General features: G+C 43.1%; 1 protein-coding gene across 4 annotated transcripts in view; it reads right to left on the reverse strand.

Moving 5' to 3' along the window:
* The window catches only part of sulf2b (sulfatase 2b), a 108,802-nt gene that overhangs the window by 78,447 nt on the left and 5,379 nt on the right, over positions 1-24,976 (reverse strand). For all 4 annotated transcript variants that reach the window (XM_085259168.1, XM_085259166.1, XM_085259167.1 and 1 more), the window contains exon 2: positions 9,949-9,986. The gene's annotated coding sequence lies outside the window, so the exon portion shown is untranslated. The remainder of the gene's footprint in view (positions 1-9,948; positions 9,987-24,976) is intronic.

Genomic DNA, 24,976 nt, shown 5'->3' on the forward strand with positions numbered 1-24,976 from the left:
AAAACAGATGATATCAGCAGATAAAATTACTTTTTCGACGTTGTAACAGCTTTGGACGGCCAGTGTTTGCTGGAGCCTGTTTTAATCTTGTCTTTCAATTAAAAGAAATAATCTCCAGAATAAAGATCATCAAACGTTAGTTGGATTCGTTAGTTTTAGTTTCACGATTGGGATTTTCTCACCTATGTGCATATTGACCACATACTGTACATAAAAGATGGCTGTAGCGCACTGTGATGTCACCTATTGTGATTAACTTTAAGCTAAACCTTAATATCAGCTAACTGGCACACAGAGAGCCTTTGATCAACAACACCAGAGGAAATAAAACTCAGAGGGTTTCTGTAGGTGAACCTGTCCCAGGATTATCTGCAGCCGCCCTCGTCTCAGGATTTGTCTCCTGCTCTGCTGCCAGTGGCATGAGGCACGTGGCTGTTGGTTTATTCTCTCTAGCTCAAGGTCTTCTGAGGGACCTGATGCAAGTTCACTTTGACCTGGAGCTCTCTTTGCTCCCACTGTGGAGTCTGTCCTGCAGTGACTGCTGGCTGGCCTTGGGAAACTGGTCTTATATTCCGGGATCCACCCCCTACCAGTTAAACCCGTGTCCCTCGTGACCCTCGCCTCATTTTTATTCATTTGCAACATTTGTTAACTTGCTAAACAACCACGATTACAGTATTAACCTGAATAACTGTGATGTGTGCAGCTGAACAGCATTACATCAAGGCCATCTTGGCTTTTTGAAACCAGACATCAGAAAAGTGGGACGGACTTTACCAATAAGACGCTCGCAGCTCATTGGCTAATGACTTGTGATTGATGAAGATCCCTGGTTGTACCTCGAGGTGACTGATGTTGTGATTTGGTGATTTATAAATAAAATACACTGAACATTGTATTAAATAAGATTTGAAAGTGTTCACTGATGTCACAGATCAAGGGTCGTTTTCCAACAAACATTTAGTTAATTGAGAGATGCCCCCTGCTGGCAACTGGAAAGAACTGGTGTTTTAGGCCCTTTTTAGAGCAGAAGGCCATCTTTTATATGCAGTTTATCCTATCAGCAGGTTCTAGGACTGTGTGCAGCATCAGCTGTGTTACCTTTGATTTAGTTTAAGCTACAATTTATAGAAACTAACTAAAGTTTATCTACTGCACTACAATATAAAGTGTGTTATCACACACAGCCAACATTCAAGGTAAAACGACTCACAACATTATGGTCCTTCACTGTATTAAGCCGCAGCTTATGTAAACACACTGATACGAAGACGGAGCTAATATGATGTCCCAGATGGAGATCCCCAGTGTAGGAGGGGTTTAGGTCATGAAATTCAATGTTTTTAGGGGGGAACTGGTCACACAGGGTTCAGGTTTCAGTTTGAGGCCTTTGCAGGACTCACTCGTTCTGCATGTAATTTTCATTTAGCCCATTTTCTCCGTACATTCATCACGAGGAGTAATAAAGCTGTGGGAGGAGTTTCCAGTCTTTCTGAGTCTTTGAGTTTTGAGTCTCTGTTACAACCCGTCCATCAGCACGTCCACGTTCTCCTCTCCCTTCTGTCTTTCTCTGTCCTTTTACTCTGGATTGAAATGCAGGTCACCAAATCCCTGCCCACACCGGGCGAATGCAGCAGCCGGCGAGCCGCATTTCCCAGGATGTATTTGTTGTTCTTTAGCTGCTCTCCTCTCTGGTTTAGAGTTTCTGAAACAGTAGCAGAAGAGAGCCGCAGGGAAGATTTAGTTTGTCCTCCACAGAGCAGGGGACATTTGTCTTCTTTATTTATTTATCTTTTTTTCCTGCGACGTACAAATAGCTGAAGGCTGTAGCAAGCAGCGGTCATCAGTTAGACTCAGCACTTCCCCCTTCTTTTCCTCCTCAATCTCCTCGCCTCCCTCAGCTCCTTCTCTTTCCTCTCACCCGTCCTCCACCTTTACCTGGTAGCCTGCTGACCTCTCAGCACACAAGAGATCTGTGTGTGTCACTGCGAGTCCCTCAGGCGGTATCCTCCACCAGTGAAGCAGCTGTTTTCCTGCGAGCAGGAGGAGAAGCAGCTGCTGCCTCGCTCTCTCTCAGATTCACCGAGTTTTCTCTGTTATTCATTTACTGACTCGACGTTCGCTCGGAGCCAGCGACTCTTCAGTCTGACCTCAGTCACATCAGCAACCCGAACCTAATCCTGCTCTGTGTAATGGATGCTTCTGCTAAATTACACATAAATGCCTCGGCTACCATTGAGGCAGGATTAGAGGCAGAGCAGCCAAAGAGCACACTTATCTAATCAGTGTTGGTCTAAAAATGAGTCAAGAGAAAAGTAATTATTAACACTACGTTGTCATTTTCCTCCTCAAAAGTTTATCTTTACTTTTAGGTAACTAATGCAGCTCTTTAATCATGACATTTATCTTTTTCATGCAGCTGCTCACCCGACATGAGGCATAAATGATCTTTAAAACAGGTAAGACACAATCATGAGAAAAATAAAATGAGGTTTGATGTAACAGGAGTTTCTAGGAGGTCTTAAAAATTTGCCAAATGCATCCTCAGAAGAACAGCTGTTCGTTTAAGAAACGCTAAATGAGCAGCATGGTGGCGCTGTTGTTAGCATTGCTGGCTCACAGTGAAAAAGCCCTGCGTCAGCTGGGATTGGCTCCAGAGTCAGTAGCTTGTAGAGCCTCCTTTAGCACTAATAACCTGAAGTAATGGTTTTATGTCTTTGACATCATTCTAGAGGAATTTTGCCACATTTATCGCTTCGGCTCATTGAGGTTTGAGAGCGTTTGTTCATGCACAGCTCTCTGAAGGTTCCCAAACAGCATCTCAGCCAGGCTGAGGTCTGGACTTGTTCCACTGCAGCACTTTGATTCTTTTTCTCCATTCTGCTGTGGATTTGCTGCTGAGCTTGGATCACTGTCCTGCTGCATGACCCAAGCTTTAGATGTTGGACACATGTCCTCACATTTAACTCTAGAATACTTTGACTCAGTAAGTGAAAGGTGCCCCAACTGTCACCCATCCACGCCGTGCTGATAGTTAGTGTGAGGTGTTTGTGCTCCAGACTTGGTGCTGTGAATCATGGACGGACATCTCCACTTTGGTCTTGTCTGCTAGAAGGACGCAGTTCCAGAGGTCTCTGGGTTTATGTGATGCAACTCCGCAAACCAAGCTGTGCTGACATATTCAGGCTTTTGTCCTGGCAAACCCTCCACAGGAGCCATGAAGCCTTCAGTGTTTTTCCCTTATTAATAATCTTTCTCACTGTAGAATGATCGACTTCAAGTTGCTTGGGGTGGACTTATGACACTTCCCAGAGTGCTGGGCAGCAACATTTGCTTCTTTAAGATCATTGCTGATGTCTTTCTTCCAACATGTCACCATTTTCATTTTCTGGCAAACTTACAGCGATCAAATTTCCCACACAGCAAGCAGTGAGAGGCGAGAGGAGACATGTTGCTGAGACGTTCCTGAAAAGGAAACGCTGACTGAAATGTTCATGCTCAAGCCTGTTAGAGGGAAACACGAGTACAACAAGACACCTGGACAGGTGCACGCACTTTTACTCAGCTTTCAATGAGCGGTTAAACAAAACTTCCTTTCAGTCTGCAGATCTTTAAGTCTGCTGCCAGTGACAACCAGTGGTGTCCAAAGACTTCACTAATGGATGGGCGCTAATTAGACCTCTGAGGTGTCCTTACTCTAAACCCTCTAATCTTCTTGTCCTTTCCTCTTCACCCCTCGTCTGTCACCCTCATCATTCACAGCCTATCACAGTCTTCCATTGCAGCGACACCTGCCGCTCTCTCACTCCGTGATGTCATCTCTAATTAATTCATTACGAGCTGGAAAAAAACAAAAACAGATTGAGCACAAAGCGACACAGGTCGATCAAAACGAGAGGACGGCGGCATCACATACGCTGCTCTCCCTCTACTATTTCCACCTCTCTCACTTTCTCTTCATCCCCCTCTCCATCCCTTCGGGCGGTTCATCCATCCTGCCCACTCAGAGACAGAAATAGACTGATGGAGAGCAGGAGCGCTCTGCTGGGAGATGACCACCGGACGCACACACTCACTTTACTGTATGCACACATATATTAAGACAAAACATGTAATGTATGCTCCTGCAGACCCTGCTGCAGATTTCTTCCACCTGATTCACGGCTGACAGCAGGTCTGACGGGATTCGACTCCTTTAATATTTACGTGCTCCTCACAGCCTCTGGTTTACTGCAGCTTCCAGCCTTGATGACGGCAGGATTTACATCCTGGCGGTTGTAGTGGCGTGCGTTTGTTTGTGCCTAATTAACTGAGCGTATATTATAGAACGTCAGTGAGTCATTTAACACACATGCCTTCGGTTTGCCTGCATTGAGCCAGGGGGGCCTGCATAGCAGCAGATATGATGGTGGACCTCAGCTGTGGAGGGATTTTTTAGTGGGTATGAATGAAGCAGAAACGTGTGGTTTTCATGTTAAATAACAAAAATGTAACTAAATGTAACTGTTAGCGAGTTTTCAGAATTGTTTGGGGCATTTTGAGCTTTTTTGGCAAACCGGAATGCCGGGAGAGAGCGAGGAGGAATGGCACACAGGAAGTGATCTGGGACCCTGCAGTGGCCTTCAGCATAAAGCTCACCCACTCAGCCTGGTGAGTTACAGCAGCAGGCTCTGGATACGATTTTAAATAAAGATTTAAAGAGTTACAGGTGGCTCTGTGGTGCAGAGAAAAGCAAAAAGCTTCCAGGTTTCTGGATTTTTCTGTACAGAGTGCATCTGTTCCCACTTTTATTCCCACAGTCCAAAGACGTGGTCAGTGTGGGTGTGTGGTTTTCTGACTCTTAACCCTTCTGTATGCTGCTGAATCATGGAGCGCCCACAGCAGGCACTTTAGAACAATGGAGCTCCACCAAAGATCCCGAAGATCAACTCAATCGATGGAGACGCCAACATCAGTGATCTGAAGGAAACCATGATTCCCACCTCAGGAATGAGAGACCGGCCACAACACCCGTGATGCCATACACTGAGCAGAGGAAGGACAGCATGTCCCCATTACAAGGATAAGATCAAGACTGTTGGAAGAAATCTGCATGACAATGGAGAAGTGAAGAAAGCTGCTCTGAAGGGAAGTGCAAGTTGTGTAGCAGAGACTTCAGCGCCTTGAGGCAACTGTTGTTGTGATTTGGTGCTATATAAATAAAAGTGAACTGAACGGTGCAACAGCATCACAAAGAGCAAGACAACTCATCCAGAAGGAAGGAAGGAAGGATGGAAGGAAGGAAGGAAGGATGGAAGGACGGAAGGATTTTTTTGTTCCTCTTCCCATCACTTGGCTATGATTTAGCTACTTAGCTGAAATGCAGTCCATGATTGGCCATCATGTGGCTGAAGACAGGACAGCTTAGAGTCAGGAACAGGTCTAGTTACAGTCATTACAGTCATTTTAGTCCTCAGCTGTAGGTGTGAGGCTGATCTGTCAGCCAATCGGCTTCCAGATCACTGCTGCAGAGAACATTTGAATTTTGCAAATAATTTCCTCGGAGGATTGGACTGACGTAATGGAAATTAAAAAAAAAAAAAAAAGAAAGAAAGAAAGAAAAGGAGCCATTTATCATTTTCTGTAACACACACACACACACACACACACACACACACACACACACACACACACACACACACGCCTGCACTCCTATACTTGTGAGGACACAGTTCCAGTCTAAATCTCTCACAGATCAATATCTTGCTCTTCTCTGTATTTGACTCTTTATTACTCTGAAACCATTCAGGCAATCTGCTGGCTGCTTTACACATAAACATGTTAAATAAAGGTTAAACACACAAAGATCGCACACTCAATCGGCTGCCCTGACATTTAAACAATTACAGACTGATTATTACATTTCATTTAATATGAGTTTCTGTCACAAACTGTTTGACTGTCTCAGCTGGCCGGGAGCCTGCTGCTCAGGTTTAAATGCTGAGGCTCTGAAGCTGAATTTGTGTCGTGTTTTGTTACAAAGCTTATTGGTGACACAAAGTAATGGAAATTCAACAAACGCAAAGGCTACAGAGACGTTTTCCCAGGAGCGTCATACAAACATTCATCTCACAGAGAAAAAGGTAACGACAACCACTTGGTAAACCTGCACAGGCAGCCTACGTTAGTGAGTGGCTCCATGATAACCAGATGATTCAAGTCAGCATCATCACATCATCACAATAAAAAGTTCCAGCTACGTTCCACACAGAGGTTCTCAAGCTGTGGCCCGGAGGCCAGCAGCAGGCCTCAGCAGCACTTAAACACATTCATATATCCACAGACAGCCACGTGCTCCTTTCTTAAAGCTCTTTTAGTCAAAACTCCGTTTCTTGGTCTCGCCTTGATCCAGCATGCAAACGGCCTGCTGATCTGATTTAATGAATGTTTAAAAAGATAAATGTAAACAGGCACAAATATGACAATTACTAACATTAAACATCAAAATTCTCCGTTCTCTCTTGGCTCTTGATGGAGGCGGTCGCACTTTCTCCCTCTCCCTTATCTTTCCTGATTGGCTTCTCATGGCCTTTGTATAGTCTCGCGCATTCTCTAACCCTAAGAGAGTCTCCCAGACTTGTTCTCTAAAAACCTGAAGAAGAATTATGGATTTAATCAACTGGTCAAGTGGAATTGACCCCCTGCTGGGCTCGGGAGAGCCTGATTGTCCTGTGGAGATGTTTGCTGTCGGATACTTGATGGTCCGTTGCGTCGTGTGTCTGGCGACACTCTCGATGGAGGACACTGAACGACATCTACCAATTCGGAACCACAATAACAGAGTTCTGATCGGACCCGGCTTATCGAAGAACAAGAAGCGGCTACAGCTGTTCAAAATCCCACAAGGCTGTTCGACATGATAGACGATGGGCAGGGCTGTGAGTACTCAGACTGTGTTTACTGAATGCAATCTGGATAAGATCTTGCAGAAGAACAACGGGAATTGAGAGACCTGTGACCAGTGCCTCTTTCCTCATGTTGTGCATTTTCCATTGTTATACCTCTCTGACCCGTCTTCCCCATGTGATGTTTGTGTAATGTATGTATGGTCGGAAGGGTAAGATGGCGCTGGCACGGCTGGCAGCCTTAACCCAATTTCCCTCGGGATGAATAAAGTATGATCAATCAATCAAAACCAATGAGCAATCTGCATTGTAAGACGCAGTGAGTTTTTTTCTCCTCTGATGTGCTGCTGCTTCACAACGCTCCCTCCAATCCGAAGTTATTTCTGCTGTAGGCCGCCTGAAAAAGTGACAGACTCAATAAATCAAAAACAAGAGAGAATTTAATTCTGTCTCCTTTCCAGAGAAAAACAATCAGCGTGAGGCACCGATCACTTGGTAACTCCCGTACTGTGCAGGGATGAAGGCTGCAGTGAGAACGGGCCAATTAGACGTAGATTATCCATAAGTCCCACATCCGAACAGTAACAGTCCCACACACACAAGCGCACACACACACACACACACACACACACACACACACACACACACACACACACACACACACACACACACACACGGGGCAGTGATGCATCATGCTGACAACACTGTGAGTCTCCTCACTGCAGTGACCGCTGGGAGTGAACACTACAGCTGAGTTATGCTTGATAGATGAAGTGGCTACAACGCTGACAGATATGATCCCTGAAGTTCCTCTGACCCGCTTCCACTCAAAGACTTTTATTATTTTAAGAGCATTTCTACTTTATTACTTCATTTGACTGGACACGGGAGAGACCGCGGAGCAGCAAAGATCCTCAGACGGATCTTTGAACCAATGATGTTCCACTTACACAATCAGTGTCGTTACCTCAGACAGAGACAATCGTCACATGTTTGTAACGTATACGTTGCATAGAAAATTTTGGAAGATGGAAATATTTTGTGTAGCTTATTTCACATGTAGACAGAGTGCAGATGCCAAACACCAGGGGGCGCTGCTGGGTGAGGTTAATCAATCAGATCATGGATTGTTTGGATATCACTGCTGCTATTTAAAAAAGAAAAAGAAAAGAAAGGAAAACATGACACGCTTTACAGGCCGCCCACAAATCAATCAACCAGTCACTTAATCAATAAACCAGTAAATTAATCATTCTGCTGTTTGTAATGCAGAGAAAAAATCCGTCGACGTGACAACTCTCGAGTTTTCTCTCTGCCTCTGTCTGTGTCCTCTCAGTGTGTGAAAACACACACACACACACACACACACACACACACACACACACACACACACACACACAGGGAGGAATGTGGAGGAGTACAGGTCATCTGGAGCTGAACCAGAAATCAGCTGCAGGGAAACAAACGAGGCTGCAGAGTTCACGCTGAAGCACCAACTCCTTCACTCTGCAGCGTCTCCATGATCCACTCTGTGCTTTTTACACAGCAGATTTAACAGAAACATGAAACACTTACCTCTGCCTCCCAAATCGCACGATTCAAGTCATTTTATTGTCAGAGTTCTAACATCGTACTTCTCGTATGCAGCTGGTCTTGAAAACATCTGCAGCACTGATATTTCTGATATTTCTGCCCGTGCTTGTTCGCCAGCTGGCAGAATTTCATTGCACTAAATGTTGAAAGTTCAGCCACGCTCCACGAGAGAGACGTGATTTGTTCTTGATGCAGCTCCAACGGTGTGTTTATGTAACTGCCATTTCATTTCTCTTCATTTGTTTAAGCAGGCGTCTTATTTACAGCCTCGAACATCTGTTTGTTTTTGCACTGAGCGATCCACGTGTCCTTATCCACGTCCACGCTTTCATGGCAGGTGCAGTAGAAGAACACATTTCATGGAGAAACATGGCCATCAGAGAGTTTTTGTGTATGTGGTGACTGCGCCGCTGTCAGCTTGTGAAATGATGATGTAATGGCCGCATCTCCTGTTTCTGTGCAGCACATCTTTAAAGTCAGAGGGATCATCACCATGTCGATGCACCAAATTCACCAGTGCCTGGCTGAGAGCGCTCGTAGCCCTGATCTCTGACTTCGAAGCAACCAAAGACAACAACGATCAAAGGTTGACTGCAGTCAGTTGCATTCATCTTGGGCGTGCTGTGGTCTTCAACCGCTGTTTCCTGCACTGTGACTGTAACATGTGACTGTGGCGGTCTTTAGGTCGTGTCTTGGTCTGATTAACCTGATTTGGACTACCAGCTTCCTAGTGTAGATCAGTATGTGTTTTTGAGTCACGCCCATGCATGCTTTACTGCTTCTACTTTGCACTTGTGTGTAATTCCCCCCCCCCCAGTGTGAGGTGTGCACACAATCTGACCGTGTCCGTGAGTTGTCATTGTTTGGGAACAGCCCCGTCATTAATCAGGAACGTGAGAGTGCGAGGCTGCAACGCTCAGTCTCACCTCCTCATCTGCATCACTGCGAGTCTACGTTTCATTTTTTGGATTCCCGTGTGGACTTTTTCTAACCTTTGTTTCCTTCACACTCTATTTTTCGGTTTAAGAGAGCTCGGTAAAACAGCTCTGCGATCTTGATATCCTGGGATAACAGGCTGTTCCTTGTGATTACAACTTCCCATCTTGTTTTCACAGGGTTAAAAATAGCAGTTTGGTGAAGCTGCTATTCATCTGTTATTACCCCACGATGACAGCGTCGTGGTTTTAAAGAGATTTCATATGACACGACAGACTGAGATCAGATGTTACAGTAAGAAATCGCGAACCATCGAGTCCCAAGAAAATCGTTTGGGGGAAGTTAAATGAATAAAAGCAGAGTTTTTATTTATTTCAGTAATAAGTGTAATCATTGTTTCTGCAAGCATGAGTGCCACAAATCTACAAGATAATTGTGATCCATTGCAGCTGTTTGCATCTGTCTGCAGCCGTGCTCCTCGTTACCAGCAAACAGACGGCGTGGCCAAATTAGCGAAGAGCAAAAATAGCTTTACCTGTCAGGTGTGTGTGGCGTTTCCTGCTGTGTTCAGTCCTGCAGAGACAAACAGAGACAGAAGAAGCTGTTAACGAGGAGCTCTGACTGACATTTACACTGACGTCAGGCGAGTACAGGCACAGGCACATTAATGAACTGCTAAATCAGTAGCCTGTCACAGCTCATCGGCCACATTTAAACCACATACAGTGGTGAAAACACTGGCTGCAGCCATAGACAGTATAACTATTGATGTAGGCACTGATGAAGTTCTGTTATGGAGCTGGAAGTGAGGCGTAAAAGTGGACACAGCGCACACTCGTTGGGTTAACTTCTCAGAGGTGGAAGCTCCACGCGTCTTTTACAATGCAACGATGTCAATAAGGCTGCCTGATTAAAAACAGAAATCATAATTACAATGATTTTGGTTCCTGGAAATAATATTCACTAAGATAAGTTAAGGCATTTCCTGGTTGAGCTACGAGCCTAGGCTCACCTATGGCCATGAAATGTGACTATTGTGTTCCCTTAGTGGTGAGGGGCTCAGAGTCAGCGATTCCGCTCACGTCCACCTCAAATCCCCCGAGTGAGAAGGAGCGAGGAGATGATGAAGAGGAGGAGGAGGTGGTGGTAACTGAAGGCACATTTACCATCTGTAATCAAAAGAACTCCGTGTTGGACTGTCGCCTCCCCCCTCCTACTATTCTCTCCCTCCTCTCTCTTTCTCTCTCTTCAATTTCCTCCCTTCTGTTGCAAAGCATGAGCAGCATACTGATGGTGGGATTACACACACACACACACACACACACACACACACACACACACACACAATCTAGTGAGAGAAGTAATGACTTTCTGCCTTCTCTTTCAATTCGCTCTGAGCTGCCAACTCCCACTGGGTCACCGTGTGTGTGTGTGTGTGTGTGTGTGTGTGTGTGTGTGTGTGTGTGTGTGTGTGTGTGTGTGTGTGTGTGTGAGAGAGAGAGAGAGAGAGGGAAACAGAAAGAGCAAAAGACACGAGGGAGGTGATACAACATCTCCAATTAGCTGGGCTGGTGGTCTGTTTGGGGGGTTTGGTGTGTGTGGCTGGATAATGAGGCCACATGGTGGAGGTCTTCAGGCAGGTTCAGGACCTGAACCTGCTCTCTGGACTTTCTGATCCACCTGATTCCACTTAAAGACCTCAGTCTGTCTGCAAAAATGTATTTTCTTTCGCCCTCTGCAGAAGGCGTCCTGCAAACAGCCGCGGCAGGTCTGCAGACGGAGCTCGCTGGGCATTTTATCGTAACCAAATCCAGACGTGTACCTGCTTATCATAACTGAATTTGATTATCAAACCACACATCAAAGTGCAGTCAGGAGTTGGCTACTTTAAAAAACCTAAAAAAACAGAACCTGACCACACTTTTTAGTTTTGCATTAAAAGCTGATTCAGTGAGATTTCTAACAGAGCACTTTCAGTTACTGTGGTTGGGAAAAGTGGTAGAAACGGTTAAACGCTCACGTTTAAAGTAACTGAATTTTAACAAGGTTTGGAACGAGCCAAAAACTACGAGACACACGAAAAGATGGACGTGTGCGTATGTGGAGTCAAATACTTTCAATGGTCCATCTGAGAAAAAGCGTGTGCACTGAGAATTTGAGTATCCAGTGATGAAGGCCTGAAGAACACAACAGTGAACTGGAAACAGTGAAAGGTAACACAAGTGTTCACTGTAACTTCACGGCCACTAACCATGGATACCAGAGCAGTGATCAGCCACCTCTCCAGTGAGTTCCACATCCCACAGATGGAGCAGCACATAGTTTCCAACCTGCTGTAAAGCAGGCCTTTACAGTGTAGTTACTCCACCCAGGGTGAGAAACTCTCTGGAACAATAAATATCTGATAGAACAGAACAGGAAGGGCCAGGGCTGGTTGGCAGAAACAAAACAAAATAAGAACGATGGTCACGATAGTAAATGATGTCATCATTCTCTTGGGTGGATAAAAAATAAAACTAAACTAAAAAAAGTTTGAGAGTTTACGATTCGCGGGCGGACGCTCCGTGTGGGTGAAACACTGCTCCATCCATGATTTAAAACTTCCAATCATCACGTTAATCACAAACTCTGCGATTTTAATTGAGATCAAAGCGCTGTGACCAGACAAGCACGACACTGACACTAATTAAAACTATGATAACTCTGGTAATTAACTTTAGGACAAACTGCTGTAGCTTTCATTAACCCTGAACTGTCTCAGGGTTTCTTTGCTGCACACAGTTTTCCTGTGAAGCTTAAAGACATGGTGCTGTAGTCATTTGTTGCTGCACAGTCACAGTGTGTACTGGCCTCGTGCTCGCCAAAGGCCCACATCCACTGCCCACACTGGTTTCAGCATGTTCTAACAACCGTAATGTCTCACATTAACAACCAGCTTTATGGTGCTGGATCTTTAATGCCAAATATCTTCGGCAAAGGCTCGGATGCATGCTGCTCCATTTTTCTGTCAGATTTTAAAAAGTTGAAATAAAGTCCAAGCACTGAAACTGACTGATCTTCTTTCTTTCAGCGTGCACAGCATCTTTTATCCAGTCATGCAGAAAATACACGAGTTATATCGAACATTTCTTGAACTTTCAGAACTGCGGTTATTCCCAGCAACATGAAGCAGGAAGTGCTTTTTTCTCTGAGCTAAATTAGCTGCAGGATGGATACTCGTGAAGTGTAGATGTGGGCTGGATGGCACACAAAGCAGAGAATCTGTAACAGAGGAGGTTTTGTTGTTGCTGATTCTTAAATCCATTTGCTCAGCTGAGCTGACGGGCTCGGTCCTGCACTGTAACATGAAACAGCTGTTTCTTGAAACAATTGACCAAATGAGCATTGCCATAGCGACTAACAATTAGCCAATCAGTCCAACAGGGAGAGTCAAAGCTGTTGTCAAGCACTGTTAAATTGTGCACCTCAACGGTGAGATTTTAAAAGGCTTGTTTGTTTTCAGGCATCCCTCAAGAACACGGAGAAACAAGCTGAACTGAGATGAGGCTTGAGACACGCGACCGCCCGAGTTCGAGCACTTATCTGCAAATACTTGCTAACTGACCACCGAGAATGGTTAGCTTTGGTATAAAAGCTTTGCTACTTTTTTTTAAAAATTGCACAGCTTTTACTTTGAAGGTTAATGGTTTGTTTCATAACTGCTTAGCGGGTAGTTTATGAAATATTTTAAAATTCCCCAATGCCGAGTCCAGTGGGGGTCAGTTTAGGGCTATTCAGCAACCTTGCATTACTGACAGCACAGTTTAGTTCTACGCCTCCATAGAGGAACACACTAAAAGTCTTGTTGTGGATTTTGGTTGGTAGACGGCAGAAACTGTACAAATGTAACTGGCTGGAGAATGCACTGCAGCTCTTTGATGCTTTGATTTTTTTCTGTTTTACGTTGAAGTAAGATGACCTTTCCTGTTTCTTTACTGCAGAGTTCACTACGGATGTCAAATGCCCATTTAATATCACTTAACTTGATTCTTTCTGACGGCACTATGTTTTTAAAAACTGAAGGACGTGCATGTGTATAAATGAAAAGTATCTGTAGAGAAAAGCAAGTGGCAAATGAATTTAAAGGAAAACTGAAGAAACGCTGAGCAGCAGCAGCACTCTGAGGGAGCAGAGTGATCGACATCTGAGAGAATCTCCAGTTTCCAGATTCTTCGTCTGTTTCGTATCGACGAGTGCTGCTCTGACGCCTCCACATACACAGGGAGGCGCCACCAGGTCAGAAAGGAGAGGAGGAGCTTTTTTAGGAGGTGATGGGTCCGAGATTTTGTGCACGAGTGTGTAAAAGAATCCCCCAATTCTCATTTCATGCTTCAGTGAAAAGCTTTTCAGCCATTGTTGTTTCTCATCCTCACCTTCTTTCCTCTTCATCACCCTCCTTCTTTTCTGTCCTTTCTCTCCCCCTTTGCTTCCTTTTTCCTTACCTCTTCCATCCTTTAATCTTTTTCCTTCTATCCTTGTTTCGTCTTCTTTCTCCTTTGTTCCTCTACTCTCTAAACATTAATGATATTGGCCCTTCTTCCTCTCCTGCAGCTACTTCTGGGACAGTTTAGAAATAAATCCATCACCTGTGTCGGTGCCATAAAACCACTAAAAGAAGAAAAGAAAAAAACCTGTATTTGGGATAAAAAATGTTTTGCTACAATATTGATTGATTGATTGATTGATTGGTAATTTATTTCAACATGTGAACAATATACAAGTACATTTAGAAAAGAAATGAGAGAAAAAAAATATATACTATACAAATTACATACAAAAAAACATTCTGATTAATTTACATGTTGAAAGGGAGTGGGAAGAAGTATACACTTATTTAATCCCACCCCTGTCCCATAAATTATCAGTGAATATTTAGTCAGCTTCCTTACTGATATAATTTGTAATAAAAATAGTGAACAGATTTCTGATATACTATATACTATAATATCACATCATGAATTTTTTGTTTGTTTGTTTTTAAATAGAGACATTCACTTAATTTAAATATTTTCCTTTTCTTTATAGATCGAGAAGATCATATTTTTATAACTCTTTTTGAACAGTTTTATGTTTGGACATTGCTTTAATTCCATATTCAGTTTGTTCCATAGTTTCACCCCTTGAACAGAAACACAAAAGCCTTTTCTTGTAGTACGTACCTTCATTGTTTTGAAGTTACAAAAACCCCTTAAATTATAACTTCCTTCTTTCAAAAAAAAACATACTCTGAATATTACCTGGCAGTTCTTTATTTTTTGCTTTGAATAGAATTTGTGCTGTTTGGAATTTCACTATATCGTCAATTTTCAATATTTCAGACTGCAAAAATAGTGAGTTTGTATGTTCCCTATAACCTGCATTGTGGATGATTCGAATTGCTTTCTTTTGAAGAGTAAAAAGTGAATGTAATGTGGTTTTATAGTTATTGCCCCAGACCTCTGCACAATAGCTTAAGTATGGTGAAACCAGTGAACAGTGGAGAATATGAAGTGATGTTCTGTCGAATACCTGTTTTGCCTTGTTTAGTACTGCAATGCTTCGTGATACTTTGGAATGAATATATCTTACGTGAGCTCTCCAGTTAAGTTTTTCATCTATTATTACCCCCAGAAATTTATTTTCACTGACTCTTTCAATATCAACACCATTTATTTGAATCTTTGCATTTGTATTTAAACTACTATTTCCAAATAACATAAGTTTAGATTTATTCAAATTTAATGATAATTTGTTTTTATCAAGCCAGAACTTCACTTTACTTATTTCATTAGTCATATCCTCCAATAAATTCTGCAGATCATCACCAGAGCAAAAAATGTTTGTATCGTCAGCAAAGAGAACCATTTTTAATACTTTGGACACTTTACAGATGTCGTTAATGTACAAGTTGAAGAATTTTGGACCCAAAACTGACCCTTGGGGTACACCACAAGCAATGTCCATACATAAGGAGCAACCACCATTTATTTTCACAAACTGCTTTCTGTCACTTAAATAACAATAAAGTGTGAAAAGTGAAGCTTATGTGGAAAACTTTACACTAACATGCTTTTTAATGCTGTAAACTTATAACTAGAGCAGGGCGATATGGCCAAAAATATTTATCACGATATATATTTGAAAATTTGCGATAACGATATAACCGACGATATAATTGATGCGAGACAAAATACAACTCCACAACATTACTAGCGCAAAAAGACAACCTTCCATTTATTTTCACTTAAACAAGAAGCTGGTTTTTATGTACATTAAAGCTTTATAAAAATGTAACAGTGCAAATGCAAATTCCTTGCTGAAAGTTTAACCAAAAGGCATTTCCAGTAGAAATGGGCTGACATATCCTGAGCATAACCATGTATAATATCCACTGAAGTTAAAAAGAGGTGCTTTGCAACATTAAACTGCAGTGTGCAGTACGTATTTTTCGGACCATGAGGTGCAGGGGATTATAAGGCACATTAAGCGAAACAAAGCAGTCAGATAAATCAAACTTTATTAAACTCATTCTTCTTGCTTCCTCCACTTCTGTACCATTGATTCATTAATGTTGAATTCTCTGGCAGCGGCTCTATTCCCATGTTGTTGCAGTATATTAATGACTAACCTCGTATTGTGGATGGATTATCTCAGTTGTTCTCCTGACTGAAGTTTGGTCCGTTTACAGCATCCTGCCATGCGATTGCATTTGTCTCTAACCATGAGGAACCTTCACGTTAACTTTTATAAGTGGAAAAGTGTTAGTGTTCGTCCTCCAGCTTCACTGTTTATGTTATGCTAACATAGCTGTGTCGCTAGCGATCACGTAGCACATCATTATATACCAGCTAGCCCAACTTCAGTAACCCTACAAACGTCACTGCTGTTTAGTTTTCTGTCTTCATTTATGTTGGAAGTGATAGCAGAGCTGTACGTTTGATTTTTTTCAGAGATCCTATGAAAAGAAAAAAAAAAAAAAACATGTCTGAGGCCAAACTAACCTTCAAAATGTGGAGTGAAAAGCCAAACTGCAAAGTAACCTTTTATATTTTTCTGTTTTTTTCTGGATTTTTTAGTTGATATTCTGTTTCTCTGCATTAAAATAAAACTACAATAAAAATTACAGACTGTTCGTTTCTTTGTAAGTGAGCAATTACACACTTCACTTGGCCTTCCAACATGAGGAGCAGATATGTTATAGAAAAATGTGTTTGTTTATAATCTAACAGAAGTAAACTGAGATCAGATTCAAATGTTCCCCAGGTACATAAAAACCACACAGAGTTTCTTCATACCTATCTGACAGCAACATCTGGGTAACAAACCACTAAAACAACCCTGCAACAGCTGCTCGCTCACTGACAGAGTCCAGTCACAGACAGCTTTGCGTGCTGCGTGAGAGCACGATCACGTGCTAATGGGGGAGCAGTCACTGGACAAAAAGATGTTACACGTATAATGAGGAGCTTTTGGGGAAAAATAGCCATATCTAGAAGAAAAAAAAAGAGCTAAAAGCCAGAGAAAAAGATAACAGACATCCCAGGGCATCGAGAAATACTGTTATGTCAGATACTGCCGGCAGTGCCCTGAAGCAGCGGCAGTGATGATGATGATGATGGGCGATATATAACCATTGTGCACATTTGGAGGATGGAGGGGGGGCGGTGCACTAAGATGGTCAGAGAGAAGATGTGGATCATTTGGGAGCTTTGACCTTCGTTTTGTTTACACTCACTTATTGTTTTTACTTCATTTTTAAGATCATGAAACAAAAACTACTTGGTTCATATTTAGGAAACATCATGCTGAGAAATGACACTTCACTGTGTGATAACAGTGTTCTTTATGAGGTGAGGCAGGTGAGAGACGTGTTTATATATTACACATTATCCGTTACTCTTCTGGAGTACATTACTTAATTACTACTTGTTACCTGTTGAAGTTCAGGGTCCGACTGCTGGGCTGCACTCTGGGTTCTTGGCTAGCTCACCGTTAGCATGCTCGCTGTGTTAGCAGTCTAACGCAGTTGTTGCTGTCTTGGATACAGTTTGCTTTTTATAATCATGCTCTTGTCTTTTTGTGCAGTAAAAATAAGATAACTGAAGAACCTTTGTAATGGATGTAACAGCATAATTGTTACTGTAATGTAAATACTGAAAAATGTAATGTATTTACAGTAACGCTGTAACACTGTTGCCAAACAGTGGTGGTGTAACGCGTTAACATGGTGACCTCTGCACGACCGTAAGGGAAACACAGACACAGCAAGTTTCTGAAGTTTCTAATGATTCATAGACAATTCAGCTTTTTGGGAAAGTTGCGAGGAGCTCATGCTTTTTGCTGGTAAACCCAGCACGGCATTTAGAGACGTGTTTGAAATGTTATCGAGGATTTGCTAAAATGTTGTCCCTACAGACGAACCCCTGGACATGAGATATCAGAGAAACTATACAGCAGGTGTCAAACTGTTGTCTGTCCTTTAAAAGTCTTTGTCAAAACAAATGTTGGAAAATGTGGGTCGATCCGGTAGCTGATCCCGGGATAGCTGTAGGACATGAACTCTACAAGTATTCAGTCATCAGGTGTGTCCCTGCTGTAGAAGATGAAGCAGTGAAAGCAAGCAGAGTATTTTGGGATGGTGTCGGTGTCCGTGACCGTGGTAACAGTCGTTTCGACCACCAACAGGTTTCCCGCGGGGGACAAGAAAATCATCTGTGACCTTCATGTGAAACTCACTTCACTTCCTCCTGCTGTCTGTCTTCACCCTGTTCTGTCAGTCTGAATCACTCTGCTCCATTTCTGCACAGCGTGTCACTGCTAATGGAGCCCCACGGACACGGACACACACACACACACACACACACACACACACACACACACACACACACAGTGACCTAATCAGTACCTCTCCTGGAGACGGTGCTGGAGAGTTTAATTCTCTATCCAGCTCTTTGTGTGCGCCTCCATCCGATGGGCCATCATGAGATCATGTCTGACTGCTGCTGTTTTATTCAGCACTTCCACTTCAGACGTACCCAACATGCTCGGCGACGCCAGCGGCACTAAAACGCGTGGATGTTATCTTGAAGATTTTAAGATTTTAAGAAGACACCTCTAACTTCTCCCACCGCCGTGCACAGACCACATCAGAGACGCACGGGTTATAACTCTCCTTGATGACTGATTTCTAAAGTCGGATTTTATGACATTTTCTTTTACTTTCTTGTCCCTGTGAAGGATTTTATAGCTAAAAAGTGCGAAATCAGATACAGATTTGTTCTTTTTAAATAAGCTCACCTCACATCATGCTGTTTGCTGCTTATCCTCAGTTAATACACTCACAGTTAAATTTTACACACAAGGTAAATAACTGAGGGTAAGAAGATGCTTTTCTTCTATCCACAAGACAACAGCTTGTTCACACATCTTGTGCAAACAAGCCACAGTCTTGCTCAAACTGAATAAAAACTATAAAATATGAATACAGTTTCATTATAATTACCTCGTTGGCCTTCTGTACTGATCAAACTACTGAATATAAGGGACTCCATCTGTAGTATTGGGTCCATTTGTCCAACTTCTAACCCTGTGAGGTCCAAGTCATCGCTGGTGATGACCTCAACCCTGTCGCTAACGCTACCACAATATACAGGTTTCTTTTCCCCTCAGCTGTCCTCAACCATCTGGGAAGAAACCAAAATAAAATAGTTGCTCTAACCAACACGCAGAAAGAACTAGAATCATTTTATCCTAAATGACTTTTTTGGATGGGGTTTGGAGCTAGCCTTGGGATCTTCACCCACAGAAATGTAGAACTCACTGATTTCATCAAACTGGAGCGGACTTTGTAAAGCAGAAAATAAACAGTGTGTGTACAGATTATTGTTCAAAGCCATCAGCCTGACAATGAAAATATCATTTTTATGAGCTCCTTCAGTATCTGCTTCTAGAAGCTTAATCCTGATGACTGCTGACTACACTAAATACCAGCTGTTATCCCCAGAGGCTAAGTCAGCAGACCAGACGATGGGTTCCCACACCGGCTCATATCAGTAGAGTTTGAGAGCATGAAGTAAAAAGCAATCATTTTTATTGATTTCTCAGGACAGAATTAGCAGATTTTCACAGGAAAAGCAAAGACAGGTTCAGACTGGGCCCAGAAACCTCTGGCAGTAAATGTGGATTTAGTGTTACCATTTAAACAGCAGACTCCTCCTCTCCTCGTCGTCTTTGTCTCTGATTTATCACAGCAGTTGTGGATGTTCCACAGTCAAATGACTTCTTACAGCCTGCAGTTAGTTTGGCTCCACTGCTGCTGCAGAGAGCATCGCGCTTTAAAACTGCTGCTCTATGAAGAATTTACATTCATTAAAAACTAAAACCTCCCCTCCTGCCTCCCTCCATCGCTCTCACCGAGCGTCTCTGAAGGTCAGCCGCTCCAAAGCAGCGGTCTACAACGATTACCAATTTCATCAATTCTGCTACAGTGAGGGGGAGGGCGAGGAGGGGTTTTAAATATAACAGTGCGAGGGGGGCGAACACCAATCAGAGCTGTTCCAGCTGTATTTTTTATACATCCTAAGTGACCTTCTGTCTAAATGAAACAAAGTGAAAAGGACAATTAACGTGGAGGAGATTTATGAGGCGATTTATGAGACGCTGATGAAAAGTCACACGGCAAACAGAACCGCCGAGAAAACACTGCGGCGTGCCGGGGCTCAGAAGGGAACGACTGGGAATGCTGTCGGCGCTCCCTGGAGGCCGCAGGTGTCATTGCAGTCACAGTGAGAAGGTGACGAACGGAAAAAGAACATCCCAAAGATTGATGTCTTCTTACAGCCTAAAACAAGAGGAAGGCTAAATGTTCTTGGGAGAAGGTTGAGTTTCTGCAAACATCGTCCACAGAAATGATATCAGAAAACTATCAGAGATCAGGGGTCAACAGAAGTAATGGTTTTTCCCATTCAGACTCAGGAATATGAATCCGGTCTCCATTAATCCTGACTGGGACTTTGCATGACCAGATGCCGAACAGCAGAAACACCTGCAGATTTAAAGGACCCTGAAGGCCACAGGGCTGAGGTCATTACATGCATTACATTTTACTACATTAACTACTCCCCATATGAAGTAGTTGTTGTTGTTGTTGTTACATGGCTGACAGAGGTGATGGCTTGTGACACCAGCTATCAGCTTTCAGTCTTGAGATCCTTCCCCGTGCACCTTACCTCAGGTGACCCCTATTGGTCACACTGGGTGGTCGGGCAAGCTCTCACCAGTGGTTTCATTCAGCTCTCTCTAGGTTACCATGACCTGGATGAGTGAGAACCTACCCACATAAAGTAACTGTTCTGTTGTGTTACAGCACAGCGTGGCGTGAGATGCAGTGTGCCTGTTTCCTGTTAGGATCTGCTCCGGCTGCTTGGATTGGGCATTGCTTGCTGCTAGCTTGGTGTTAGCATGCAGTCTTGGCGGGAGCTTTTAAAGAGTCAATGTCGCGTTGTCCAGTTGTGGACGGTTGTTTCTGACCTGCAGTTTGAACTTTACGTCGTGCTTTTGTTTTTCGTGCAGTAAAGTTTGCATTCACATCACCACTCTGTTATTTTCCTTCCCAAATTCTTTTACCACCCATCGTGCAGATAATTAAAGAATGTAACAACAGTAACTACATATTAGTTTGATAGATAACAGTAATGTGATTACTACATTTAATACAGTGTTATGATTATGTTACAGGAATAATAATAAAATGAAATGTTCAAAGGACACACTGACCGACCGAGTGTCGTTCACATCTGTGGTTACTGATGTCAGCAGCAGATTTTTTTAGTTTATTAAACACAACGGACACAATCATCCAGACTCAGAACGCTACGACATCTTTCCCTTTGCATGCAATATTTACACGCACCAGCTTCAGCGCCCTGCATCAGGTCCACACGGGATTTCCTGGATGTGAAATTTGAACCTCTTAGATAACAGACAGTTTGTTTTTCCATTCACATGCAGAGGAAATAACAAAATGCAAATACACCAACACGTGGGCTACTTGGCACCTTTTTTTTACTTTCCATGTTATGACGCAGATCAAATTCTGTATCACACGTGTGTGTGTGTGTGTGTGTGTGTGTGTGTGTGTGTGTGTGTGTGTGTGTGTGTGTGTGTGTGTGTGTGTGTGTGCGCTCTGCTGACGGGTGGTGCTGTTCATCCTGTCCTGAGTTTTCCCATTAGCTGAGCTGAGGGTGCCGTGTTTGAGTTTGAAGGGCATAACATGCAACAGTAACTGCAGCTAGAATAAAAAAAACTCTACCTTCAATCATTTGTGTTATATTTGAAAAACATGTTACGTTTTTATGGCTCTCATTCCACAATATGCTGTTTCACTCTTGATGATTTATATATATCAATGTGTGCATGATGACAGTTATGTAATCCTTCTATTATTTGCCCATGCAAATGTGATTTTGCACGCCACCTTCTGCATTATTCTATTTATAATGCTTCTGTATGTTTAATTTGAGGGTTTTTTGAATTAAGCAGTCTCCTTGCCAGCGAGTACACGACAGTAAATAGAGTCATGTGACACAGTGAGACATAATCTTCTATTCTTTTATTTCTATTCTGTCCTGACACTTTTATTACTCACTAAAATAATTGTTCCTTTTCTTGAGGTTCTGTAGTCTGAGGCTGCCTCCTAATTTTGCTACCAGCATGATATCTTCCTTTTCCCTTTGGCGTAGCCGGAGACGCCGTTTGTGTCGATTGTTTGAGGTTCTTGGTGCTTGTTGCATCACGCACGTGCAGGAGGAGCACATCTGTCAGGTTTTTTTTAAAGCTTTACTTCAAATATTTTAAAGCAGTCTCACTTTTGCAACACACAGATATTAATGTGAGTGAGAACGAGCAGAGATGCAAACAGAGGTGATACATCAGCCCCAATCAGCATCAGTGCTCCTGCACTCAGCGAGCGCTTTATTAGGAACACCCGGGGGACATGTTTGAAAGCTGAACTAAAATGTTATTAAGTATCATTTATGTTGAACTGTAAGGACCATTTCAACATGGGGATCAACAGCAACAACAAAAAGGTCAACGAAAACTGTCCTGAGTAGAATTAATAACTGCTACATTAAGCACATTTGACACAATAACACCTCCCTCCTTACAAAATATTACACATTTGGTCTAATTGTGTGTTTTTTAACATTTACCTCCAACACTGTGAAAAGCAGCTCCAGCAGCCACAAAGACCTGCACTTACTCTCCCAAAGTCTCCAGGGTCCAAAATGCTCTCTGTTTTCCATCTGGATACACATTGAGTAAACTGCACATCTCATTACACACTCAGAGCTGCAGGGAACGAGCAGACTGCTGCCGTGTGACTGTGGACGAGTCCAGAGACGAGTTTTCACTTTCAGAGCAGCGATAAAGCAAATTAAAAAGTAATGCTGAGTGGAATCTAAACAGCTCCACAACAGAGACGAGCAGCCTCGTCCCACTGTGTGTGTGTGTGTGTGTGTGTGTGTGTGTGTGTGTGTGTGTGTGTGTGTGTGTGTGTGTGTGTGTTCGTTTCTAAAGACCAGAAGCGTCCCTGCTGTTCTTTACATCTCTACATGTGACCTCGGTGACCCGGCGCTCGCTCAGTCGCTCACACATGCTGAGATTTCCATCCCTGTGAGGACACTCAAGCCCAGATTACACTGAACGTGGACACGGACAGCTGGAGACCCGACGGCTGAGTAGGCATTCGCGTTGTACTTCTTTGAAGTCCGCGGGGACTCTGCCGCTGGGGCACACGCACACTCGGTGCATTGTAATGTAAATTCTCTGCAGATGCAAACAAGGGGTCAAGAAAAAACAAAAACACAGGCGGGCACGTGGATCCTCACGCTCACCCACTGTAACAACATTTTTGTTACTCTGAACCAAGCAGACTTGAGCTCATGGAAAGTATTCATGCAGGCTTCAGTTAAAAAACTCAAATTAAACCAAAACTAGGTGAGGAAACAAACATCCAGGAAGTGAAAAAACATGAATTAAAGATGAAAGAAACAAAACAAAAAGGAAGTAATATTAGGACCACTCAAGATAAGCAAATATAATAAAACAATAAAATGGAAAAATACTAATAAAAAAGGAGCTTTGGGTGGATGTTAAGAAAAAACTTTTAAAGAAAACTTTCAATAAAATTTGTAAATTTCAGAAGAACTCCAGAGATCAACAGACCAGACAACATGTTATTAGAAGACCAACGACACAACAACATTTCCGTCCAATCACATTATTGATGCAGACGACAAACTACAAGCTGAAAACTGACTAAAATCTCCAACCAATGAAAACAGTCCAAAGTCACAACCTGGTTCAGAGCATCATGCACGCTCAGCGTGCTTTACGCTCCGCACAATAAACCAAACACACACGCCCAATCAGGTGGTGACACATCACTTCCACTGCTGCGCTGCATCACTGCCTGATGCACTTTTTAATCAGACTGGTGTTACAGGTGCAGCCGCTGAGTCTCCTGCACAGACTTCTCTCGCTGCCATTAAGTATCGGGATGAAGTCCTTGGACCCACTGTCACGCCCCACGTGACAGTGATATCATTGGCTGGTTCCCACAGACTTGCATTGCCTAAATCTAACAGAACACATTTTGTTGTCCGATGTCACCAGGTTGCACCTCAGAGTGTCCAGGTGCTCAGTGATGCCCTGGTCCAGATCTGGGAGGGGATCCTCAATCGGCTCATCAGGAGCACGGTCCGAGGTTCTCGGGCATGCGTACGAGCACGTGGGGGCCATCCAAACTACGGAGCACCATCGAAGACATCAGGTGTCTTTGAACTCAGCCCTGAAGGTTGATTACTTTCATGAAATGATGTGGCATCTTTCCATTCCTAACACATCACTACAGACGCCCAGCATTACTGTATTCAAATTGCTCCTTTAATTTTGGAGCAGTGTATATTCATGGCATGAATCAACATTATGGTGCAAGGAGTCAGACAATGACCAGGCCACAAACCCAGGTTGAGATGCTAATGTGAACTTAAGGCCTTCTAAAAAACCCAAAGAGCTGCCTGGAGGTGTTTCCAAGATGACTCCTGAGAGGTAGTTTTGCCCCTAATTTCCTCTCAATGTTTTATTATCCACACAGCATAATGTAGCACGTTTTGGCTTCACAGCTGTGGTTCTGGGACTTTTGAGGTTTTTCTTTCTTCCCCTATATGATGAAACTCTACAAAAACCTTTAAATCACAACTAAATTCAACCCTTGATCTGCACGTGACCCAAACCCGACCTCTTTTTATCAGGTCGGAACCATAAAGAGCTTTTTGAAGATCTGAAATAATCTGAGAACCGGATAAAATGTCCTCACTTTGTAAGGAAAAGCAATCTCATTGGTCCTCACAGAGGCAGGTATACGAGTACAAACACACACAGAGAGAAGCCGAGCCGCCTCGCACGCTTCAAACCGCCGACTTTCCAAATGAATCAATATTAGAGAAAATAAACAAGAAGAAAAGGGCAAGAACAGGAAGAGG

This window comes from Mchenga conophoros, linkage group LG20 (genome assembly GCF_057382185.1).
Source record: "Mchenga conophoros isolate Kocher_MC1m ecotype Shallow Benthic linkage group LG20, M_conophoros_male_GT1.1, whole genome shotgun sequence".
In the NCBI taxonomy this organism is placed as follows: Eukaryota; Metazoa; Chordata; class Actinopteri; order Cichliformes; family Cichlidae; genus Mchenga; species Mchenga conophoros.